At 32.8% G+C, this 10,088-nt stretch overlaps 1 pseudogene; it reads right to left on the bottom strand.

Moving 5' to 3' along the window:
• Positions 1-1,269: 1,269 nt before the first annotated feature.
• LOC143225406 (C-reactive protein 1.1 pseudogene) lies at positions 1,270-1,977 on the bottom strand (annotated as a pseudogene).
• Positions 1,978-10,088: the final 8,111 nt, after the last annotated feature.

Genomic DNA, 10,088 nt, shown 5'->3' with positions numbered 1-10,088 from the left:
AAGATAGAGAACTTGTGTTTGACTAGAACTGAGTTTCAAAGAGTTTACATTTAAAATATCAGAAATAAATAAAAGTGATTCAGAAGAGACTTTGGTATCTTAGAGAATATTTGTAGCTTGAACTATACTGTATCGGATTGGTATAACCAGGTGATTGAGGTGATTGATTCGTTATCTGATAGTTAAGTATTTGTTTGAGCTGCTACATATTATACAAAATATTAGTGTTATTACACCAACGATACACTAAGTGTCTGGAATTTATTCAAAGAAAAGCAGTCGCTAACAGAAAACAAAAACAAATGCGAGTGGCTGCTCTAACCGCAGAAAATAATCCTCCTTGTTCAATTTGTGGCTCTTTATAGAGAAAACCTAATCCAAAAGTCTTGATCAGGTAACAGAAGATAATTTACAAAGATGGTCACCTTTTCAGTTACACAAACCCGTGGATGGATACCCGTTATTGACAGAGCACAGACAGCCCATTACGTAACTGCGTAAATAATTATAGAATAACTTCTGGCTATATGTTTTGTAGTTTTTCCTTTGTGTGTTGACGTTCGCACTGTAAAGGCTACCTTAATGGTGGTTTGTTGTGATAAATGTGTTTTCGTAACTTACCCACATACAGAGTATATAGGTAAGTAAGTTACGAAAACACATTTATCACAGTTCAGTTAAACTCAATATAAAATCATTAAAATAATAAACCTTCACTGAGTCTTACTGATTACAAACAAATTTATTAATGTATATTAATTTCTTTATTCTTTTAATACACACTTTTTATATGAAATTTGGTTAAAATATGTCGAAAGTTCTCGATAGATTGTTAAGGTTTTCTAAAGTTGAAACTAAGACATGAGTAAATTTTGACACTTCTTATTGCGTATGTTGATTTATAAAATATAAACTTATTTATTTGTTGGTAAAGAGATTGGTTTAGAGTCTGTAAAATAGTTTTACATTTAGTACTTGACAAATAATTGGTGGTCAAATTTCAGACTAACAATACAGCTGATGGTACTGTTAGCAAACTTAACATGGTCATTGCAACTTTTTATAGTAAAGATTTATCTTAGCAAATATGAAATAGGCCTATAGGCCTAATATGAGCTAAGTCTTCTTCTTGTAGTACAGCGATTTAATGGCTCGTCTGTGAAGGCATATTCAGTTTACAACATTAAAACACACACCATAAAACATACATATTCAATATATTGAAGATTACGATGAAAAAGTGCAAGCGAGTTACAAAGATTTTATAAGCTAAACTTTAAAGAGGTTTTGAATATAACATATAGTTCTTACAAACTTAGGGTTAACGGTTCTACACGAAATTAAATTTATTGTTACATGATGTCTGAGCACAAATTTTATTATGAAACTAGCAACCCCATCATTCAACATAAAATATGTCTCTACACACTGAATTATGTTTCCGTACAGATCTCTCTCATCATCACATTTAGTTAGGTCTAATGTTTGCTTACTGTCCAGTGCGAATTCCACATATTTAGTTCACTCAACTCTTCTTCCATATTTTTGGAACCATCAATCAACCACCAACTTTATCCTGATCTTCTTCAAAAACAACTGTATCTCCTTTTTGAACTGCTTTTACCTTAGTTACCCCAGTAACACTGCCATAGCAACGATAACCATTCATCATCAGAGATGAGCTTCTTTACCAAGAAGACTACACACAGCAAATGTGATGCCATTTTCCAACCTCTATATCAAAAGAACACTCAATATTTATCTGTGTTTTGCCACAGATAATTAAACCTATAACATTTCCTCCTTCTACAAAAGTTAGAATATCATTATCCGTTGCATTTCGGGCATATGAAAATACATGAGTCTTCTATCTAAACGATGGATTTTGAACCAATGTCAGAAGGTTAATTCCTGAGGACTTGTTAAAGTACCATCCATCACCAAACGAGGGAAATAACTGGATGTAGAAGGAGTAAATTACTGGTAGTTTCTCCTTCTTCCAAAGCATTCTATAAACTCAACGAGTTATAAGACTGAATAGTTGCATGATTTCTCTAAGAAAATAATAGATAAATAAGAAAATAATGAAACACAGACATCTAACTTCATTGTTCTTGTTTTTATTCATTAAACAAAACTTTTCTTACTGTATTTAGAGTATAAAGCAATATTATGCTCTTTTGAATTCTTATCTAGTGTAGTAATTCAAAGGTTAAAAAATATCGCAATAAAATAGACACGACTGGCGTTTATCTTCAGTGATGAATCACGAATTATTAAAAGAAACTTTGATACTCTATCTGCATAAGTTGTATAAAAGAGATACATATATTGACTGTTATTTTACGGTGATAACGCCGCTTGCATATTGGTATGTGTAAGGAATATCCGTTTTAATAGCATGTTTTAATTCATTTTGGAATTTCACGTTTTTATTTCGATGTAACAACTTTTCTTTTAAAGGCTTGATTTGACTGAAACAAAACTCTTCTTGTTTTGTTAGAGATATAAAAGAAATATAAATATGAAGCCAAAATATTCCAGTAAGTAATGCTGTAAATGAATTGAAACTTAGTAACATTTTAACCTTAAGATGACCTCGGAAGGTCAAAGTATTGTTCTCTGCTTATCATTAAAAGTGTTAATACCCACACCAACCGTTCTGAGATACATGTCTATTTCAAGATGGTTTCTCGTCATTAAGAATTAGTTATATTTGGTTTCAGTCTTCATGTTTTCTTCAGTTTTAATAATAAGATTTGAGCCAAGTTTTTCTTTTAATTTCTCGTGTTTACTTACTGTATACTTACTGTGTGTTACAGGGTTTTCTGCTTTTTTGAAACAGCTACAACGGAAACTTTGATGTTGTGCAGCTTCTAAATCCAAGTGAAATCGACTGTTACGCTCCAGTATAAAAACTTTAGCATTTTGAACATAACTTTATGTCTCAAGATATTACGAAATTAATTCATTTGAGATTCATACCATAAAACACACTTAAGTGATAATTCTCCCGATGTGTAGTTATTAAAGCGAGAAAAATATAAACCTCAGGTAATAACAAATATTTCGGACAAGTGGTTCAGGCATTCGACTCTTAATCTGAGTGTCGTGGGTTCGAATCCTTGTTACACCAGCCATACTCGCTTTTTTAATCGTAAAGTTGTTATTTTGTGACGGTCAATTTCACTATTCGTTGGTGAAAGTGTAGCCCAAGGGTTACCAGTGGGTAGTGATGACTAGCTGTCTTCCCTCTAGTCTTTTACACTGTTAAGTTAGGGACATCTAGGGAAGATAGCCCCCGAGTAGCTTTGCGCGAAATTCAAAACAAGCCAAATAAATATGTATTTCATAGGAAATAACAATTCTGGCCATCTGTCGAGTATGTACCAAAACTTTTTATTCATAGAAAAGGTCAATCAAAAATGATAAGAGAAAAGACGTCTTATCAGTTCAACAATAGGTCAAGGAAATTATAAGATTGAAAATTGGGTTTAGATAGTCGCGATTGATATGGGACATATAAGTTATTGTGTGACTTTGACTTTAGCATCTTAAAGAAACATCAAATATCTCATAATTTGCAGTTTCGTGAACAACAACTTTGAAAGACGGCTTGATGCTCAACATAAAGTTTTGTTGTATATATTTGTCACGAGTAAACAACAAAAGTTTAATGATAAAATTTAGTTAAAAGCTGAGAAGAAAATTTCGTTTCGGATTATAAATCTACAGATTTAAAGCTGTGCCACTGGAAGTCTAGAGAAAAGCGATTGGATTCTTTTCTACACTAACACATTCGATCACTTTATATGGCTGAGACGTGAATATCTGGAGATTGAATGATTTACGTTCAAACAATTAGTTCTCTCAATACTGTTGAGTTCTTTGGTTTTATGAGATTATACAAATAAAACTAACAAAACCAGAACTACACATATTCAAATAGTATGCATCTCAAATTTGACAGAAATGTGAAACACGCACAATTTAAATAAAAGTGGTAATTTTGTTTTCAGTGTCTTATGTTATAGCTTGTCATTAAACACCAGACACTTATGACGAGAAAGATTTGTCCCAATTAAAATAAACATTCAACCATTAAATTCTTAAAAGCCCCTCTGTAGTTAATGGCTAAGAACCAGGTTCGGATACTCATGTTAGGTATAATACAGATAGCTCATTGTGGAGTTGTATGCTGAATAATAAAGAAAAAATATTTAGAAATACAGAAAAACATTTACTTTTATCTGCGTCAAATATTAGTATTCGATTCCTCTCAGTGTACTCAGCACATAGCCCAATGTGGTTCTGCTATAAGAAACACACACACACACAAATACTAGTAAAGGATGAAAACAGTAATTATTTTATCATTTAACTTTACATATTGGATTATTATATTTTCACACCTGCAGTTGTAATCAAAGACTACATGTTTCATGTAAGATATATACATATATAAACTCTTCAAAAAAAAAAACGCAAGAGGCAAAATTTGAGTCAAATTGTTAACAAGTTTATTCCAGGTAGTTCTGTATGACATCTGTGAAACTTTGCACATTCACTGCTGAACATCCAAAGATTGCAAAGGCGTAGTCCACGTTCACTAGTTGAAGTTTAACGTCACTCAACGTCAATAACGAGTATGCCCCCATGAGCATCAATAACTGCTTGGCATCTTTTGCGCATGGAAACGATGAGATGACGAATCAGATCCTGTGGAATGGCTGTCCACTCAGCCTGCAAAGCTGCCGCAAGCTGAGGTAGAGTCTGCGGTTGAGGTTTTCGCCGTCGCAGACGTCGGTCCAACTCGTCTCAAAGATGTTCGATGGGGTTTAATTCTGGAGATCTGGAAAGCCAGGGAAGAACGTTGATGTTGTGGTGTCCCAAGAAGACAGTGGTGAGTCGAGCTGTGTGAGTAGGGCGTTGTCATGTTGAAAAACGTCGTTAACGTTCACCGTGATGGGTTGAACATGGGGCCTAAGAATCTCGTAGACGGTTGCATACGGTCTGATCGGAAATCCTACCCATCCCTGGTATGGTTGAGACAGTAGACGTCGCAGTGGTGGTCCTATCCCGAAGGTGACGTAACCGGATGTAGCGATCTTGTGCGGGCGTGGTCACACGAGTTCTGCCAGATCGTAGACGGTCACGAGTTGATCCATGTTGTTGGTGACGATTCTATAGCCTTGTGATAGTGCTTGGGTGGACATTCACAGCTCTGGCAACATCAGAAACCATTTTTCAGCAATTTCAACATTCACTGAAGGACAAAAATTTGTATCAGAATATTACACAATTTAATAAAATTTTCTAAGCATAATCGATACTATGTGTTACTTTAACATGTTGCAGTATACAGTGAGATGTTACAAAATATTAGTTTAAACTATTTCTTCAAAACGAAAGACTGACATATTTATTTAAAACAAAATTACGATTAATACCAACTGTCAAGTTGTACTTGTAAACTTGACATTCAGATGACACTGTTACTACTTATTAGTTCTATATTTCTGTCATTTCTTTTTAATTCTGGAGTTTTTCTGAACATTTTGGTTGTTTCTTTCAAATTATGAAAATATTATATTATTTAGATGGTGATGAAATTCAATAAAACGTATCTTTAGTATCGCAGCTGAATAAAGAATTGTAATTCGATATGAACGTTTACGAAATATTTCAGTTTTTGAAATATACTATTATTAATATTATCGTATTCCAGATCCTGTTAATATGAATAGCAAAGTAGCTTATACATAAGAGTTTTTTTTATTCTTATTAATAAAGTACTCGATTATTTATATCAATTTGATATCCGCTTCATCTAGCATGCAGCTTGAATATACGTCCAATTAGATAAATATATAATTTAAGAAAACAAGGCTTCAGGTGTTTTTGCAACAATTTATTATCGTAAAATTACGTTAACTTCTTTGTACTCTCACTTATCAGGCAGTACCACTGTCATTACAGTGTGTTGTTGTGTGTGTTGTATAGTATTTTGTACAATAATTATCTCCACAGGCTATTGTGAAACCATTATTACTATGTTCTATAGTTGTTCGACAATCAGAAAAGCACATGAAAAATTCTGATGACACTCCGGTATGTGATAAACTGAGATTTTAGAACAAACTTAAATAAAGTAAGTTAGAAGTTGTATGTAATTACTTCTAGATACGGTTATCAATGGAGTGATCTTAGCGACTGCAGATTTGAAACATTTGCCGATTCTTCCACCCAAACATTTCATTCATAAGATTTACTTTAAACTTATAAAACGTGTCTATATCAACTATGTAATGCAACATAGTTTTATGCAGGAGAACTTCAATAATCTCACCTACAGATAAACCTTTCGGATTTGCAAGTCGATTATTCTACAGAAAAATTGAGGATCTGCAAATACGATATTCTATACAAACCTTCAGGATCGGCATATGCAATATTTTATGGAAATCATCAGGATCTGCATGTATAATATTTTATCTAAACTTTGGATCTGAGTGTACAATATTGCATCGAAACCTTTACTGTCTGCATGAACAATATTGTATAGAAACCTTCTGGATTTGTATGTACGATATTGTATCGAAACCTTCAGGAATTCTATATACAATACTTTATCGAAACCTTCCTGATCTGCATGAACAATATTGCATCGAAACCTCAAAAATCTGTATGTTCAATATTGTATCAAAACCTTCAGGATATGCATGAACAATATTGTATCGAAACCTTCAGAATCTGCATGTACGATATTGCATCGTAAACTTCAGTATCTTCGAAGGCAGTATTGCATAGAAACCTTAGGTATATACAATATAGGGTATGTCTTCAAGTATTTGTGTTTTGTTTGTTTTTAATTTTGAGTAAAGCAACACGAGGGCTATCTGTGCTAACCGTCCCTAATTTAGTCGGGTAAGACTAGAGGGAAGGCAGCTAGTCATTACCATTCATCGTCATCTTTTGGGCTACTCTTTACATACGAATAGTGGGAGAGACCGTACATTGTAACGCCCACACGGCTGAAAGGGCAAAAATGTTTGGTTCGACGGGGATTTGAACCCGCTAGCCTCAGATTACGAGTCAAACGCCTTAATCCATTTCGCCATGCCGCGTTAAAATGCAATTGATCCTTCTAATTCAGCCCCCCGCTAGTACAGCGGTATGTCTCCGAATTTACAACGCTAAAATCAGGGGTTCAATTCCCCTCGGTGGGCCGAGAAGATAGCCATTTGTGGCTTTGCTATAAGAAAACACACACACACACACACACCCTTATAATTCAATAGACTGGCCAAGTTTTCAATAAACTTTCCTTATTTCCAGTATTAAATATGGAATGGTTGGTCGTTTCATTCTCTAGAGAGGTTTAAATTGAGTAATGATCGTATCCTAGTATCTGACCTCGCCTTCGTCCTAATGCTTAACTGACTAGAGTGTCACTCTGTCCAATTCCAAAAATAGGTATTATCCCCTTGTCCAGTTATCTGAACAATTAATAACTTAAGTGTGGTATGTGTAATTCCAGGTGAGTATTTTTCATCATATCGACGATAAAGATGTGTGTGTGTTGATATAAACACCTTCAGAATTATCTGAGATAACAAACATGTGGCTGAAATACCTTTGGCATTAGGGATTCTATTTGACGTATCTTCTAAGATAACATATCAAAAGAGATATGTACAGGTCACGTATTTTCCATGATCTTGCACGACGTCTTGTAGCTTCAATAATTTTCATTACATTTATTAACGGATCTCATTTACTCTATGAACTGTCATTCAGTTTCTTCATTTTTTCAGCAGTCCTAAAGACATGACACTTTAAGGACTCCTAGACTTCAGTTATTATTGCGCCTTTCAGTCATTTTATCCTGCTATCGATAGTTAAAGTTCGGAAACAAAAACGAGTACCATCAATCCATGAGTGTGATTATCTTTTGGCTATGGATGAATGGATAGAAAGGAAACAATTTTTTTCTGACAACGATCATTTACTCTCAGAAAATTTCCAAAATAAACACTTCTTTCAGAACAATATAATCTGGAGTTACTTTCGTTGTTATTTGATATTACTATGATTAACGTAGGTTAAAATGATAATTGTAATAAATAGACGATTGAAAGTTGATGTTATGTAGTGTTAAACTCAACTTACTCCCCAGAATGTTTGCACTAAGATTGATAACACCAGTCTTCAAATGTTCTGGGTGTGAACAGAAATTTACGATTATTATATAAGTGTTAACCCTAAAGTAAGAAGATCATTTCCTCCTTAACAGAGGTGTCATTCATACCACATTTCATCATCCGACTTATTTGTTATGAATTTCTTGCAAACCTTTCCGAAGACTGTCTGGGCTAGTCGTCCCAAACTATTAGTGAAATATTAAAAGGAAGACAGCTAATTATAATGATTCACAGCCAACGCTTGAGCTACTCTTTTAATGATATTGACCATTAAATATACTGACTCCTAGGCTAAGAGAGCTAGCGTTCCTGTTGGGATGGAACTTTGAATTAGCGACTCAAAGATTGCGAGTCAACCACTTAAACGTGCTGGGTCAAATGTGGGAATAGCAGAGGTGAAGTTGAAACAACAAAATATTGAAAATATAATCTTTATTGAATTCCTATAGTAGCTAGCAATGGTGACATTCGAGTGCAAATACTGTTTCAATAATAGAAAAAAAAAAAAACAGAACAGCGTTTACTGAATAAAATCCGGTAGCTTTGGATACAATTCTGACAAGAACTTACATGACCTTATGAAGAGATGTCAGTCAGAAACTGGTCACAAGGAAAGAAAATGTTCTACGTTTTACATGTGGGACTTTACATAAATTAAAGCAAATAGAGAAACTCTCGATTGTTTTTAATCATGTTTTCTTATTTATTTGGTGAAAAACTAATGTTTTAATATTAAAGTAAGGGTTAGGGTTTGTTGAAACGGGTATGAAAGGATAAGATCATAAAGTTAGCAATGAACTTAAACTTGATGGTTTTCATTATAATTTATTAATCACAACCACCAAATAAGATCTAAAATTTAAAACTGAGTAATCTATTGAATATTCTTATCTTTCCTGTAAAGAAAAATATAATCGAAAATAGTATACCGTAAAAACTGTGTACAAAGCACTTCTAAATGGAATATATTTATAAATATTTAGTAAAAGATCCAGGTATTTAACAACTGCTTAATTAGAAGCTGGAATATATAACTGAACAAAGAAAACATGTTTAAATAGCTGACAACAAATAGGAAAAAACAGAAGCTTAATCTGAATAAAACAGTCATATTTTATTAACACTAGCACTCAGTTGGAAAATAAGACAAAAGTCCAGTTGGAAGAAAAAAAATTGAAAAATGTAGCACATCACATGATAATGTTGAATCTTTCTCAAATAACGAAATCATTTTCAGAGTACAATTTTCTTCATATTTTTACATTAAATAAACCACAAAATAATGAACAGATGGAATTATTAATTACTGATTGCTTGTAATTTCATGATGTATATGAAACAGAATAACTGCAGAAAATTAAACTCGACTCTCAAAGCAAGTATTAGTTGTGATCACTATATAAAATCTAGTTGAAGGTTATACGTAAACACAATAAATTAGAATTTAATATAAAATCATTACTATCCAAAAGAGTATAAATTAGAGATTTGTTTTAATGTACAGAGGCAAATGAAATTCAAAAGGATGACAATTACCACATAATATATAGATATATTTGTATGCCATATAAAGCAATCATTATCAAGTTAAATACCGGGTTTTGATACCCGTTGTAGGAAACAGAAATAGACGATTATGCAGATTTATGTTTAATTATTTTTTTTTCTTTTAGTGTATAAATTTTCTCTCATGACAAGAATGCGTTTAAAATAAATTATAAATATTTATGTTTCACAAATGTAAATAATGATTAAACATAAGATAAATAAATAAAATTCTAATTAAAATGAAAAAAATTGAGTTTTTTGTTTTACAATATGTAAATTCAACTAATAATGTTCAAAGGTAATATTATTTCACAGACTGTATTTTATCATTACTTC

The sequence above is a fragment of the Tachypleus tridentatus genome, chromosome 1 (assembly GCF_004210375.1).
Source record: "Tachypleus tridentatus isolate NWPU-2018 chromosome 1, ASM421037v1, whole genome shotgun sequence".
Lineage (NCBI taxonomy): Eukaryota > Metazoa > Arthropoda > Merostomata > Xiphosura > Limulidae > Tachypleus > Tachypleus tridentatus.
This window is presented reverse-complemented; position numbering and strand designations above follow the sequence as displayed.